The following is a 14,448-nucleotide window of genomic DNA, read 5'->3' on the forward strand; positions in this document are numbered from 1 at the left end:
CTCGGCAGTCGTCCGGAGACTGAATCCCACCGCTTTCGAGCTTCGAGGGCCCACCCGTTTTACTCTAAGCGGTTTCACGTACTCTTGAACTCTCTCTTCAAAGTTCTTTTCAACTTTCCCTCACGGTACTTGTTGACTATCGGTCTCTCGGTCGTATTTAGCCTTAGATGGAGTTTACCACCCACTTAGGGCTGCACTCTCAAGCAACCCGACTCACGGGAGGCTTCGTCCCGGGCGCGCAACGGCGGAGACGGGCCTGGCACCCACTCTGGGACAAGCCCCTGTCAGGGGGACTTGCACCGTCGCAAACTCCCGGGAACGTTGCCTCCCATACACCACATTTCCCGACCGCCTGCAAGGACGGGGGATTCGGTGCTGGGCTAGGTCCCGTTTCGCTCGCAGCTACTCGGGGAATCCCTGTTGGTTTCTTTTCCTCCGCTTAGTGATATGCTTAAATTCAGCGGGTTGTCTCGCCTGATCTGAGGTCGACACAGATATGCATTTTCTCGCGTTCGATTCCGGCGCGGTCGCGCGCGCGCGTCCTTCCCTCGTCTCCGGCCGGCACCTTCCGCCCATTCCCCGCTCTCAGTCGGCAGCACCCTCGGCGACTGCGAGCGAGACTGGAAGGCACCTCTGACCGGCGCTCGGGACGGCGCGCATTCGGTTGCGCGCGGAACACTGAACGCAGAGAGTGTGAACCCCCGACCGCCGCGGCCGAATAAATTCCCTGCCGCCTCTCTTTCCCTCGAGAGAACGACCTCGGCCTGGCGTAGGGGCATCGTCAGAGTTTTGCGTCGCCCCCGCCCCAACTGGAGTGGCCCAGTTTTTCTCGGGGCAGAGACTGCGAAGCACTTAGACCGACGGCGGACTGCGCTCGCAACGAGATCGCGTCCGTTCGACCCGTACTCGACTTCGCGCCCACTCGAGGAGGCGGTCCCTTTCCGCACAGGGTCCGGGGGACCCCTTCGTTGCCGCGCACACGGCGCGCCTCTGCGCTTTGCCGAACTGTGCTGCGCACACCGCGCTCGCGCCCGTCACCTCCCTGCACCCCGCGCGAGGTATCCCTTTTTCTCGCGCGGGCGTGCCCGGAACAGGGCGTTCCCGTCTCTGCGCTTCTCGCAGCAGTTCGGCTACTTCTCCGCGGGCCAGCAGGCAGCGCTTCGCCGCCCGTCCAAACAGCCTCGTCTCCCGTCGGACCGCTCTTTCCCTGCAGGTAATCCCTTCCTGCGGCGGTCGCTTTCTGAGGCGTGACGCTCTACGGCTAGCAGCCGCCGGCCCGCGTTACGTCAGCGCAGGGCGACCCGACTCTGCCGCTTTGCGCGCGGCTGAAGGGTTCGACCCGCTCTCCTCCTCATTCGCAAAGTCTTTCGAGGGATCTTCGGCGTTCCGTACAGAGCCGTCCTCTTTGCCGACACGGTCAAAACGAGTCGCCGGCCGCGCCATCCCCGGGCGCCGGCGCCTCTCTTGATATATGATCCGACCCTCAGACAGACGAACCCAAGGGAAGACCCAAGGGCGCAATGTGCGTTCGAAGAATCAGTGCTCAGTGTGTCCTGCAATTCACACCAAGTCTCGCAGCTGGCTGCGTTCTTCATCGACCCGAGAACCGAGTGATCCACCGCTTAGAGTCGTGCGTTTGGTTTGTTCAAATCCGTACAGTACAACCAGGGTTTTAGGCACCGGGCTTTTCCCCTGGTCTCCAGTCGCAGTTTCGACCGACGTCTTTCGCGCCTCGCAGCCGTCCGTTCGGCATGCTGCGCGTGCCTCAAAGCCAAAGCGAGCAAAGTCTCTCGAAGCTTTTGTGCGATAATGGCTTGCGCGTCACTAATAGGATGACGAGGCATTTGGCAACCACTAAGGCAGAAGTGCTGAGCCGACGCGTGACGCTCCAATTCCGGTCTTCATCAGAGGTGGGTCTTCTTGTGCCTTCTTGGGCACGCCCGCTCCGCCCGCACGGGCCTGACCGCAGAACACCTCGAAGCACCGGCGTTTGCTAGAAATATACATTCTTGGAGCTCTGTGCCACCGTCCTCACGCACCTTTCTGCGATCTGCAGCGACGCTACCCCCGGACTCCAGCAGCGGTTTTTTTTGTTGCTGTTCACACTCAACTGCTGTTCACATCTTTCAAGGCGAGTCATCACCGCCTACCGCTGCTGCACCCTTTTGTAGGGGAGGGGGTTTTCCCAACGCCCCCCGGTCCGGTCGCCCCCGGGTGCGCCATCGTGCTGCTCCCTACTCGACCATTTCGCCACATCATTGCTTCGCAAGGAGACAGGCACCGCCTAGCCGTGGCTACGCAGCGCGTACTTGGAACAAGCCGCAAAGCGGACGTTCATCAGTCTACTCCCGCAATAGGAGCCCACCGGCCACAGTGCCATGGACGGCGTTTCGGTAGCGCACCGACAGACTACTCGAAGGCTGGGAAGGACGAAGCAGCAAGAGAACCCGGCTGCCGCGAATGCGTTCAAAGTGCGGGATTATAATCCCTCGTCCTTTTCGGTCCCGGTGCCTCCTTTCGCGCCGTCGGCGCGGCGTCAGACTCCGCGCCCGCAGTGCGAGACCTTTCGCGCGCGGCCGTTCCCTGGGCCGCGCGCGTCCCGCCGCGTGCGCGTCGCGCAGAAGCGCAGTTTCCCAGCCAGCGAGCCGCGGTTCCTCTCGTACTTCGCAGCAGCCGCCGCCGTTCCCTTGGCAGCGGGCAGGCCTTTCCCTCGGCCCGCCTACCGACTGGTGGTCGCAACACGACAAAGCCAGCGAGCCGCGGTTCCTCTCGTACTTCGCAGCAGCCGCCGCCGTTCCCTTGGCAGCGGGCAGGCCTTTCCCTCGGCCCGCCTACCGACTCGTGGTCGCAACACGACAAAGCCAGCGAGCAGCGTTTCCTTTCGTACTTCGCAGCAGCCGCCGCCGTTCCCTTGGCAGCGGGCAGGCCTTTCCCTCGGCCCGCCTACCGACTCGTGGTCGCAACACGACAAAGCCAGCGAGCAGCGTTTCCTTTCGTACTTCGCAGCAGCCGCCGCCGTTCCCTTGGCAGCGGGCAGGCCTTTCCCTCGGCCCGCCTACCGACTCGTGGTCGCAACACGACAAAGCCAGCGAGCAGCGTTTCCTTTCGTACTTCGCAGCAGCCGCCGCCGTTCCCTTGGCAGCGGGCAGGCCTTTCCCTCGGCCTGCCTACCGGCTCTGTTTGCGCCTCTTCGACGGTTGTCGACAACCGAAAGCCCACCATGAGTGGTGCGTTACGCCGTTCAAACCTGCGGATACAGCCCGTCCGACTTTCCCTTGGTGACGGAGCTCCGCTGGGCGCAACAGTTTGTGCAGAGAAGCGGCTTCAGAATCTCGCAACTCCGCGGTTGAGGCCTTCCCCCGCTTATAAGTGGGGGCGGCGCCGGGTGTGACAAGCACAATCCGGTAATGATCCTTCCGCAGGTTCACCTACGGAAACCTTGTTACGACTTTTACTTCCTCTAAATGATCAAGTTTGGTCATCTTTCCAACAGACCGGCGCAACCGAAAGGCCGCGCCGGACATCGGTCCGAAGACCTCACTAAATCATTCAATCGGTAGTAGCGACGGGCGGTGTGTACAAAGGGCAGGGACGTAATCAACGCGAGCTTATGACTCGCGCTTACTGGGAATTCCTCGTTCAAGGGGAACAATTGCAAGCCCCTATCCCAATCACGAAAGAAGTTCCACGGGTTACCCAGTCTTTTCAGACAGGGATAAAGACACGCTGCTTCCTTCAGTGTAGCGCGCGTGCGGCCCCGGACATCTAAGGGCATCACAGACCTGTTATTGCTCTGTTTCGTGCGGCTAGGAGCCGCTTGTCCCTCTAAGAAGGTTGTAAGGTGCTGGGAACCCCGCACCTATTTAATAGGCTAGAGTCTCGTTCGTTATCGGAATTAACCAGACAAATCGCTCCACCAACTAAGAACGGCCATGCACCACCATCCACCGAATCAAGAAAGAGCTCTCAATCTGTCAATCCTCCCAGTGTCCGGGCCGGGTAAGTTTTCCCGTGTTGAGTCAAATTAAGCCGCAGGCTCCACTCCTGGTGGTGCCCTTCCGTCAATTCCTTTAAGTTTCAGCTTTGCAACCATACTTCCCCCGGAACCCAAATACTTTGGTTTCCCGGAAGCTGCCCGCCGAGTCATTTGAGTAACTCAGGCGGATCGCTGGTTGGCATCGTTTATGGTCAGAACTAGGGCGGTATCTGATCGCCTTCGAACCTCTGACTTTCGTTCTTGATCAAAGAAAACATTCTTGGCAAATGCTTTCGCAGTAGTTCGTCTTGCGACGGTCCAAGAATTTCACCTCTAGCGCCGCAATACGAATGCCCCCGTCTGTCCCTCTTAATCATTACCCCGTATTCCAAAAACCAACAGAACAGAAACGGGGTCTTGTTCTATTATTCCATGCAAGTTTATTCAGGCGACTCGCCTGCGTTGAGCACTCTAATTTTTTCAAAGTAAAAGCGCAGGCCACCTCGAGACGCACCAATGAAGGGCACCAAGAGAGGACCGGCATGATGTTCAGTCCGAGCCGTCGCATCGGGTAGATGCACTACTCGTCTGGAACTGAGATCCAACTACGAGCTTTTTAACCGCAGCAGCTTTAGTATACGCTATTGGAGCTGGAATTACCGCGGCTGCTGGCACCAGACTTGCCCTCCAATTGATCCTCGTTAAAGGATTTAGAGTGTACTCATTTCAATTACGGGGCCTCAAAAGAGTCCCGTATTGTTATTTTTCGTCACTACCTCCCCGTGCCGGGAGTGGGTAATTTGCGCGCCTGCTGCCTTCCTTGGATGTGGTAGCCGTTTCTCAGGCTCCCTCTCCGGAATCGAACCCTGATTCTCCGTTACCCGTAACAACCATGGTAGGCAAGTAACCTACCATCGAAAGTTGATAAGGCAGACACTTGAAAGAAACGTCGCCGGCTCATGGCCATGCGATCAGCACAAAGTTATCCAGAGTCACCACAGAGTACGGGCAGAGCCCGATGGGTCTTGGTCTAATAAAAGCGCCCGTCAGCCAAAGGCCTTCAGGCTCAATGCATGTATTAGCTCTAGAATTGCCACAGTTGTCCAAGTAGAAAGAAACGATCTAAGGAACCATAACTGATTTAATGAGCCATTCGCGGTTTCGCCTTATTTCGGCATGTACTTAGACATGCATGGCTTAATCTTTGAGACAAGCATATGATTACTGGCAGGATCAACCAGGTATGATGCATAGGCATTCCCTTTTCGCCCCAGAAGGGTGCCTCGTCGCCGCCGATAGGGCCGCCATAAACCCCCAGCGCGCGACGCATCTTTTTCGCGGCAGCTTGCGCTGCCCGTGCATCGTTCGAGCTCGCTGCGGCATCCGACCCGTAGGTACGGCAATCGCCACGCGGCAAGAGAGCACGTGTGCCTTTAGGCAAAGCATTTGTAACGCGCCCACCAGTGCGCACATCGGCCTCTAGGGCCGCAGCATTAGGCAACTGGACGGCGCTTGCTGCGTAGCCGAGACGGCCAAGCCGCCAGACGACGGGACACGCCCGCGTCTTCGGCGCGCTCGCACGGAATCGAGTCCGGGTAGCACGGAACACACCTCGTAAAACGTGGAAACAGCGTCGTCCGACAACCAGCCCCTATCGCAGACGCGGATGAGGCTGCAGACGAATGCCGTGGGGTCCGAGGGACGGGGACACGCTGGGCACGAGGCCGCATATCAGACCCGGTCACGGCGCGCACACGCGGGCGCGCGCCGCCGACTGCTCCACTGGGACCCCCATATAATAGCAGCGATAAGTACCCAGACCTCCGTGGGTGAGTAAATCGCCGTACTCGTGCCACTTTCGCCGCAAGGGCCGCACAAATCGTGCGCGCTTTGCCGCGGCATCACAACGCCGCGCTTCCGCGGCGCCCCGCACGAGCCGTACTCGTGGACATAGCCGTCGGGCGAACCGCCGTACTCGAGGCGCGTTCGCCGCAAGAGCCGCTCAAATCGTGCGCGCTTTCCTGCGGCATCGCACGAAAGCGCTGCCCCGGCGCCCCGCACGAGCCGTACTCGTGGACATTGTCATCGGGCGAACCGCCGTACTCGAGGCGCGTTGGCGGCAAGACCCCCACAAATCGTGCGCGCTTTGCTGCGGCATCGCACAAAAGCGCATCCCCGGCGCCCCGCACGAGCCGTACTCGTGGACATAGCCGTCGGGCGAAGCGCCGTACTCGAGGCGCGTTCGCCGCAAGAGCCGCTCAAATCGTGCGCGCTTTCCTGCGGCATCGCACGAAAGCGCTGCCCCGGCGCCCCGCACGAGCCGTACTCGTGGACATGGTCATCGGGCGAACCGCCGTACTCGAGGCGCGTTCGCCGCAAGAGCCGCTCAAATCGTGCGCGCTTTCCTGCGGCATCGCACGAAAGCGCTGCCCCGGCGCCCCGCACGAGCCGTACTCGTGGACATGGTCATCGGGCGAACCGCCGTACTCGAGGCGCGTTCGCCGCAAGAGCCGCTCAAATCGTGCACGCTTTCCTGCGGCATCGCACGAAAGCGCTGCCCCGGCGCCCCGCACGAGCCGTACTCGTGGACATAGCCGTCGGGCGAACCGCCGTACTCGAGGCGCGTTCGCCGCAAGAGCCGCTCAAAACGTGCGCGCTTTCCTGCGGCATCGCACAAAAGCGCTTCCCCGGCGCCCCGCACGAGCCGTACTCGTGGACATTGTCATCGGGCCAACCGCCGTACTCGAGGCGCGTTGGCGGCAAGAGCCCCTCAAATCGAGCGCGCTTTGCTGCGGCATCGCAAAAAAGCACTTCCGCGGCGCCCCGCACGAGCCGTACTCGTGGACATTGTCATCGGGCGAACCGCCGTACTCGAGGAGCGTTCGCCGCAAAAGCCACTCAAATCGTGCGCGCTTTGCTGCGGCATCGCACAACCGCGCTTCCGCGGCGCCCCGCACGAGCCGTACTCGTGGACATAGCCGTCGGGCGAGCCGCCGTACTCGAGGCGCGTTCGCCGCAAAACTCGCATAAATAATGCACAAACTCATGAAAATCACATCTGCCGAGGCCGCCTAAAGCCCGAATTCACCTCCCGGGCGTCGAGAGGTCCGTTTCGGACTTTGCTGACAAAGCGGACGCTTTACTGTTTCGCGTCTGCCTAGGCGGTATGCCCCCTTATATATGCAGCGATAAGTACCCAGACCCCCGCGGGTCATAAGCGCGTCTACCGGAGCGGGCTTCAAACGAACGTAACTCTGCCTTCCGTTGCGCGAAAGGGACGGGAAAGGTCTCAAAATATTCGCCTTTCTCAGCCCCACACGCGGAACTAAAAATTGAGCGGCTGCGCCCACGGGAACGGCCGTGAACATTCGAAAAGGCGGCCCCTTGCGAACCTGGTCAATCACCCGCTGCTCCGGCTACAGTGGAAGCAGCGGGTCGAGGACGACTGCACAAGATGGGCGGCAGCGCGGCCGACACGTGGCGTAAATTTCGTCTCGTTCCGCCAGGTGAAAGTGCCTTTAAATATTCGAAAACCGTTTACCGCGTCCGCCGGGGAGGCAACCGCGTCTGCCTAGGCGGGACCGCGTCTGCCTAGGCGAGCTTCAAACGAGCGTAACTCTCACTTGCGTTGCGCGAAAGGGACGAGAAAGGTCTCAAAATGCTCGCCTTTCTCAGCCCCACACGCGGATCTAAAAATGGAGCGGATTCGTCCACGGGAACGGCCGCGAAGATTAGAAAAGGCGGCCCCTTGCGAGCCTGGTCAATCACCTGCTGCTCCGGCTACAGTGCAAGCAGCGAGTCCGCGATAACTGCACAAGATGCGCGCCGGCGCGGCCGAACCGTGGCGTAAATTTCGTCGCGCTCCGCCAGTTCAAAGTGCCTTTAAAAATTCGAAGACAATTTACCGCGTCTGCCTAGGCGGGACCGCGTCTGCCTAGGCGAGCTTCAAACGAGCGTAACTCTCACTTGCGTTGCGCGAAACGGACGGGAAAGGTCTCAAAATGTTCGCCTTTCTCAGCCCAACGCGCGCAACTAGAAATTGAGCGGCTGCGCTCAAGGCAACGGCCGCGAGAATTCGAAAAGGCGGCCCCTTGCGATACTGGTCAATCGCCCGCTGCTCCGGCTGCAGTGGACGCAGCGGGTCGGCGATGACTGCACAAGATGCGCGCCGGCGCGGCCGAACCGTGGCGTAAATTTGGTCGCGCTCCGCCAGTTCAAAGTGCCTTTAAAAACTCGAAGACCGTTTACCGCGTCCGCCGGGGAGGCAACCGCGTCTGCCTAGGCGGGACCGCGTCTGCCTAGGCGAGCTTCAAACGAGCGTAACTCTCACTTGCGTTGGGCGAAAGGGACGGGAAAGGTCTCAAAATGTTCGCCTTTCTCAGCCCCACACGCGGATCTAAAAATGGAGCGGATTCGCCCAAGGGAACGGCCGCGAAGATTAGAAAAGGCGGCCCCTTGCGAGACTGCTCAATCGCCCGCTGCTCCGGCTACAGTGCAAGCAGCGGGTCGGCGATGACTGCACAAGATGCGCGCCGGCGCGGCCGAACCGTGGCGTAAATTTGGTCGCGCTCCGCCAGTTCAAAGTGCCTTTAAAAACTCGAAGACCGTTTACCGCGTCCGCCGGGGAGGCAACCGCGTCTGCCTAGGCGGGACCGCGTCTGCCTAGGCGAGCTTCAAACGAGCGTAACTCTCACTTGCGTTGGGCGAAAGGGACGGGAAAGGTCTCAAAATGTTCGCCTTTCTCAGCCCCACACGCGGATCTAAAAATGGAGCGGCTGCACCCACGGGAACAGCCGCGAAGATTAGAAAAGGCGGCCCCTTGCGAGCCTGGTCAATCGCCCGCTGCTCCGGCTGCAGTGGAAGCAGCGAGTCGGCGATGACTGCACAAGATGCGCGCCGGCGCGGCCGAACCGTGGCGTAAATTTCGTCGCGCTCCGCCAGTTCAAAGTGCCTTTAAAAATTCGAAGACCGTTTACCGCGTCCGCCGGGGAGGCAACCGCGTCTGCCTAGGCGGGACCGCGTCTGCCTAGGCGAGCTTCAAACGAGCGTAACTCTCACTTGCGTTGCGCGAAAGGGACGAGAAAGGTCTCAAAATGTTCGCCTTTCTCAGCCCAACGCGCGGAACTAAAAATGGAGCGGATTCGCCCACGGGAGCGGCCGCGAAGATTAGAAAAGGCGGCCCCTTGCGAGCCTGGTCAATCACCCGCTGCTCCGGCTACAGTGCAAGCAGCGAGTCCGCGATGACAGCACAAGATGCGCGCCGGCGCGGCCGAACCGTGGCGTAAATTTCGTCGCGCTCCGCCAGTTCAAAGTGCCTTTAAAAATTCGAAGACCATTTACCGCGTCTGCCTAGGCGGGACCGCGTCTGCCTAGGCGAGCTTCAAACGAGCGTAACTCTCACTTGCGTTGCGCGAAAGGGACGGGAAAGGCCTCAAAATGTTCGCCTTTCTCAGCCCCACACGCGGATCTAAAAATGGAGCGGATTCGCCCACGGGAACGGCCGCGAAGATTAGAAAAGGCGGCCCCTTGCGAGCCTGGTCAATCACGTGCTGCTCCGGCTACAGTGCAAGCAGCGAGTCCGCGATAACTGCACAAGATGCGCGCCGGCGCGGCCGAACCGTGGCGTAAATTTCGTCGCGCTCCGCCAGTTCAAAGTGCCTTTAAAAATTCGAAGACCATTTACCGCGTCCGCCGGGGAGGCAACCGCGTCTGCCTAGGCGGGACCGCGTCTGCCTAGGCGAGCTTCAAACGAGCGTAACTCTCACTTGCGTTGCGCGAAAGGGACGGGAAAGGTCTCAAAATGTTCGCCTTTCTCGGCCCCACACGCGGATCTAAAAATGGAGCGGATTCGCCCACGGGAACGGCCGCGAAGATTAGAAAAGGCGGCCCCTTGCGAGCCTGGTCAATCACGTGCTGCTCCGGCTACAGTGCAAGCAGCGAGTCCGCGATAACTGCACAAGATGCGCGCCGGCGCGGCCGAACCGTGGCGTAAATTTCGTCGCGCTCCGCCAGTTCAAAGTGCCTTTAAAAATTCGAAGACCATTTACCGCGTCTGCCTAGGCGGGACCGCGTCTGCCTAGGCGAGCTTCAAACGAGCGTAACTCTCACTTGCGTTGCGCGAAAGGGACGGGAAAGGTCTCAAAATGTTCGCCTTTCTCAGCCCCACACGCGGATCTAAAAATGGAGCGGATTCGCCCACGGGAACGGCCGCGAAGATTAGAAAAGGCGGCCCCTTGCGAGCCTGGTCAATCACCTGCTGCTCCGGCTACAGTGCAAGCAGCGAGTCCGCGATAACTGCACAAGATGCGCGCCTGCGCGGCCGAACCGTGGCGTAAATTTCGTCGCGTTCCGCCAGTTCAAAGTGCCTTTAAAAATTCGAAGACCATTTACCGCGTCTGCCTAGGCGGGACCGCGTCTGCCTAGGCGAGCTTCAAACGAGCGTAACTCTCACTTGCGTTGCGCGAAAGGGACGGGAAAGGTCTCAAAATGTTCGCCTTTCTCAGCCCCACACGCGGAACTAAAAATTGAGCGGCTGCGCCCACGGGAACCGCCGCGAAGATTAGAAAAGGCGGCCCCTTGCGAGCCTGGTCAATCACCTGCTGCTCCGGCTACAGTGCAAGCAGCGAGTCCGCGATAACTGCACAAGATGCGCGCCTGCGCGGCCGAACCGTGGCGTAAATTTGGTCGCGCTCCGCCAGTTCAAAGTGCCTTTAAAAACTCGAAGACCGTTTACCGCGTCCGCCGGGGAGGCAACCGCGTCTGCCTAGGCGGGACCGCGTCTGCCTAGGCGAGCTTCAAACGAGCGTAACTCTCACTTGCGTTGCGCGAAAGGGACGGGAAAGGTCTCAAAATGTTCGCCTCTCTCAGCCCAACGCGCGGAACTAAAAATTGAGCGGCTGCGCCCACGGGAACCGCCGCGAAGACTAGAAAAGGCGGCCCCTTGCGAGCCTGGTCAATCACCTGCTGCTCCGGCTACAGTGCAAGCAGCGAGTCCGCGATAACTGCACAAGATGCGCGCCGGCGCGGCCGAACCGTGGCGTAAATTTCGTCGCGCTCCGCCAGTTCAAAGTGCCTTTAAAAATTCGAAGACCATTTACCGCGTCTGCCTAGGCGGGACCGCGTCTGCCTAGGCGAGCTTCAAACGAGCGTAACTCTCACTTGCGTTGCGCGAAAGGGACGAGAAAGGTCTCAAAATGTTCGCCTTTCTCAGCCCCACACGCGGATCTAAAAATGGAGCGGATTCGCCCACGGGAACGGCCGCGAAGATTACAAAAGGCGGCCCCTTGCGAGCCTGGTCAATCGCCCGCTGCTCCGGCTGCAGTGGAAGCAGCGAGTCGGCGATGACTGCACAAGATGCGTCGCGGTGCGGCCGACACGTGGCGTAAATTTCGTCGCGTTCCGCCAGTTAAAAGCGCCCTTAAAAGTTCGAAGACCGTTCACCGCGTCCGCCGGGGAGGCAACCGCGTCTGCCTAGGCGGGACCGCGTCTGCCTAGGCGAGCTTCAAACGAGCGTAACTCTGCCTTGCGTTGCGCGAAAGGGACGGGAGAGGTCTCAAAATGTTCGCCCTTCTCAGCCCAACGCGCGCAACTAAAAACTGAGCGGCTGCGCTCAAGGCGACGGCCGCGAGAATTCGAAAAGGCGGCCCCTTGCGAGACTGGTCAATCACCCGCTGCTCCGGCTACATTGGAAGCAGCGGGTCGGGGATGACTGCACAAGATGCGCGCCGGCGCGGCCGACGCGTGGCGTAAATTTCGTCGCGTTCCGCCAGGTAAAAGTGCCTCTAAAAACTCGAAGACCATTTACCGCGTTCGCCGGGGAGGGAACCGCGTCTGCCTAGGCGGGACCGCGTCTGCCTAGGCGAGACTGTTGAATCGCCCCTATCTCGAGCGAGAATGGCAGGAAAACGACGGGACGGTGGCCTGCACACTGACTTCAAATTCGTAGGCTTGAGACATAGGGGCCGGCCGTGAAAAGTTTGAAATGGTCAAAGTCTCCCTGTCGCGAGCGGTTAATCGCCCGCTGCTCCGACCGCAATGTGATGATCGAAAAAGATGCGCCGCAGCGCGGCCGACGCGGCGCTGTAAAATTCGTCGTGCTCCGCCAAAGAAAAGGACCTTTAAAAATTCGAAAACCCCGTACCGCGTCTGCCTAGGCGATACCGTTCAATCGCACGTATCTCGGCCCAGACTGGCAGCAAAGTGACGAGATTGGTAACAAAAGATTCGCCTTTGAACGCCCTACACAGGGAAGGCAAAGTCGCAAACGACTTTCGTCCCGCGTCGGCCGGGGCGAACGCGCCCGAACGGCAAAGTCCGAATAAAGCGACCCCGTCTACCGGGCCAGACGCGCCCGAACGGCGAAGTCCGAATAAAGCGACCCCGTCTACCGGGGCAGACGCGCCCGAACGGCAAAGTCCGAAAGAGGCGACCCCGTCTACCGGGGCAGACGCGCCCGAACGGCAAAGTCCGAATAAAGCGACCCCGTCTACCGGGGCAGACGCGCCCGAACGGCAAAGTCCGAATAAAGCGACCCCGTCTACCGGGGCAGACGCGCCCGAACGGCAAAGTCCGAATAAAGCGACCCCGTCTACCGGGGCAGACGCGCCGGAACGGCAAAGTCCGAAAGAGGCAACCCCGTCTACCGGGGCAGACGCGCCCGAACGGCAAAGTCCGAATAAAGCGACCCCGTCTACCGGGCCAGACGCGCCCGAACGGCAAAGTCCGAATAAAGCGACCCCGTCTACCGGGGCAGACGCGCCCGAACGGCAAAGTCCGAATAAAGCGACCCCGTCTACCGGGGCAGACGCGCCGGAACGGCAAAGTCCGAAAGAGGCAACCCCGTCTACCGGGGCAGACGCGCCCGAACGGCAAAGTCCGAATAAAGCGACCCCGTCTACCGGGCCAGACGCGCCCGAACGGCAAAGTCCGAATAAAGCGACCCCTCCGAATAAAGCGACCCCGTCTACCGGGGCAGACGCGCCCGAACGGCAAAGTCCGAAAGAGGCGACCCCGTCTACCGGGGCAGACGCGCCCGAACGGCAAAGTCCGAATAAAGCGACCCCGTCTACCGGGGCAGACGCGCCCGAACGGCAAAGTCCGAAAGAGGCAACCCCGTCTACCGGGGCAGACGCGCCCGAACGGCAAAGTCCGAATAAAGCGACCCCGTCTACCGGGGCAGACGCGCCGGAACGGCAAAGTCCGAAAGAGGCAACCCCGTCTACCGGGGCAGACGCGCCCGAACGGCAAAGTCCGAATAAAGCGACCCCGTCTACCGGGCCAGACGCGCCCGAACGGCAAAGTCCGAATAAAGCGACCCCGTCTACCGGGGCAGACGCGCCCGAACGGCAAAGTCCGAATAAAGCGACCCCGTCTACCGGGGCAGACGCGCCGGAACGGCAAAGTCCGAAAGAGGCAACCCCGTCTACCGGGGCAGACGCGCCCGAACGGCAAAGTCCGAAAGAGGCGACCCCGTCTACCGGGGCAGACGCGCCCGAACGGCAAAGTCCGAATAAAGCGACCCCGTCTACCGGGGCAGACGCGCCCGAACGGCAAAGTCCGAAAGAGGCGACCCCGTCTACCGGGCCAGACGCGCCCGCACGGCAAGGTCCGAATAAAGCGACCCCGTCTACCGGGGCAGACGCGCCCGAACGGCAAAGTCCGAATAAAGCGACCCCGTCTACCGGGCCAGACGCGCCCGCACGGCAAAGTCCGAATAAAGCGACCCCGTCTACCGGGGCAGACGCGCCCGAACGGCAAAGTCCGAATAAAGCGACCCCGTCTACCGGGGCAGACGCGCCCGAACGGCAAAGTCCGAATAAAGCGACCCCGTCTACCGGGGCAGACGCGCCGGAACGGCAAAGTCCGAAAGAGGCAACCCCGTCTACCGGGGCAGACGCGCCCGAACGGCAAAGTCCGAATAAAGCGACCCCGTCTACCGGGCCAGACGCGCCCGAACGGCAAAGTCCGAAAGAGGCGACCCCGTCTACCGGGGCAGACGCGCCCGAACGGCAAAGTCCGAAAGAGGCGACCCCGTCTACCGGGGCAGACGCGCCCGAACGGCAAAGTCCGAATAAAGCGACCCCGTCTACCGGGGCAGACGCGCCCGAACGGCAAAGTCCGAATAAAGCGACCCCGTCTACCGGGCCAGACGCGCCCGCACGGCAAAGTCCGAATAAAGCGACCCCGTCTACCGGGGCAGACGCGCCGGAACGGCAAAGTCCGAAAGAGGCAACCCCGTCTACCGGGGCAGACGCGCCCGAACGGCAAAGTCCTGAATAAAGCGACCCCGTCTACCGCGCCCGAACGGCAAAGTCCGAATAAAGCGACCCCGTCTACCGGGGCAGACGCGCCCGAACGGCAAAGTCCGAAAGAGGCGACCCCGTCTACCGGGCAGACGCGCCGATCGGCAAAGTCCGAAAGAGAGACAACCCCGTCTACCGGGGCGGCAGGGCCGCGCCAAAGACCGCCAAACC

The 14,448-nt window shown here is 60.9% G+C and overlaps 2 non-coding genes and 1 pseudogene across 2 annotated transcripts; all 3 read right to left on the minus strand.

Moving 5' to 3' along the window:
* LOC149324944 (large subunit ribosomal RNA) overlaps nt 1–488 on the minus strand; it is a 4,182-nt pseudogene extending 3,694 nt beyond the window's left edge.
* A 989-nt stretch (nt 489–1,477) lies between these two features.
* On the minus strand, nt 1,478–1,630 carry LOC149324945 (5.8S ribosomal RNA). The gene has a single exon (XR_016286627.1). It is a non-coding gene; the product is annotated as a 5.8S ribosomal RNA (ribosomal RNA).
* Nucleotides 1,631–3,405: 1,775 nt separating this feature from the next.
* On the minus strand, nt 3,406–5,220 carry LOC149324946 (small subunit ribosomal RNA). Its single transcript, XR_016286624.1, has one exon. It is a non-coding gene; the product is annotated as a small subunit ribosomal RNA (ribosomal RNA).
* Between the last annotated feature and the right edge of the window lie 9,228 nt (nt 5,221–14,448).

This window comes from Amblyomma mixtum, unplaced genomic scaffold, assembly GCF_055824585.1.
Source record: "Amblyomma mixtum isolate Tamu unplaced genomic scaffold, ASM5582458v1 scaffold_108, whole genome shotgun sequence".
Classification (NCBI taxonomy): domain Eukaryota; kingdom Metazoa; phylum Arthropoda; class Arachnida; order Ixodida; family Ixodidae; genus Amblyomma; species Amblyomma mixtum.